Below are 1,410 nucleotides of genomic sequence, written 5' to 3' on the forward strand. Positions count from 1 at the left end.
TGGGCTCGGGACCATAGTCACAGAGGACATCAAGCTCAATTGGCATAACATACTACACAAAGCATTGTTCCACCTCCTGCTGTGGCAAGTAGTGACTGAGATCTTAAAAGCTTGCAAGCTGCCATCTAGATGCAACGATGGGTCTCTCTTCGTACAGAGCCAAGAAGAATGAAGAAAACCAAAAATTCATGGAAACAATTAGTCCTAGCGACTGGTACACCATTCAATCTGCAACCTATACGACTATAAGACCAGAAGAAATAGATGGTCCTCAGCTACTACTATCAACCACTTGGAAGAGGATCTTTGTAGGAGATCTTGGATAGACAGGGAGAACAATGTGGAACAAAACTCCAAATCATTTGAAAAAAAAAAAGTGGGGAACAGCTTTGCTGGCCCAATGGAGCCTGGTGGAACCACTGAGACTATGGCCCCTAGCTGCGCCCTTCAGGTCTGGAATTGAATGCACACCTGTGGCTTCCAGCCAAACAATAGACAGGCATATCAGCTCAGCATTTACCTGAGGTAGATACACTCCTTGGGGGAATAAGCATGAGAGAAAAAAAGGGATGCTCAGGCACAGGGAGACAGCTCAGGGGGTAGGAGTGCATGGAGGGATGGTCACAGGGAAGAAGTAGCTATCGGGAGGAAGTGGGAGGGGAGATGTTGCATTGTGCTAAATTGTGGTCAATGTCATGGGACACAGTGTATGTGATCTGCTGTATGGAAAGTGTATTTGCTTTGTAAATTTTCACCCAAATCACAATTTAAAAAAACAACAACAACTATAGTTAAAAAAAAAAAAAGGCTTAAAATGATATATTAGAAAATATTCAACACAAAAACATAACACAATTGGTATAGTAGAATACAGTAATGGAGGAACAGAAGAACAAAAATATATGACATGTAGATAAGAAATACCAAAATGTCAAGTATGAATCTTCTCTTATAAATAAACACATAAATAAAAAGGAACAGATGGGCAGAATGGGAAGGAGAAACCAAAGTCATGACCCAACTATACAATATCTACAAGAGATATACTTTGAATTTAAAACACAGATAAGCTGAAAGTAAAAGGATGGCAAAAGATATACCATGCAAAGAAGAACCAAAAGAGAGCAGTTTCAGCAATGCTATTATTGTTCTGGTTACCTAGTACCACTCTGACAGGAATTTACCACAAATGGGATGGTTTAAACAAAGGAGTTTATTCTTACAATTTGGAGGATTTAAGTCCAAGTTAAAAATGCCAAGCTCTAGGGGCTGGGTGAAAGCCCCTCAGCCTTGGGCTTCAGCTCTGCCTCCAGCTCCCGGCCCACTGAAGCTAGAGGCTTTTCTTCACTCAGACAGCTGCTGACTGCTGAGGCTGCCAAGCCCAAGGTTGACAAGCAAAAAGGCACAGTC

This window comes from Orycteropus afer, unplaced genomic scaffold, assembly GCF_000298275.1.
Source record: "Orycteropus afer afer isolate SDZICR_OR568_19922 unplaced genomic scaffold, OryAfe1.0 scaffold00180, whole genome shotgun sequence".
Taxonomy (NCBI): Eukaryota; Metazoa; Chordata; class Mammalia; order Tubulidentata; family Orycteropodidae; genus Orycteropus; species Orycteropus afer.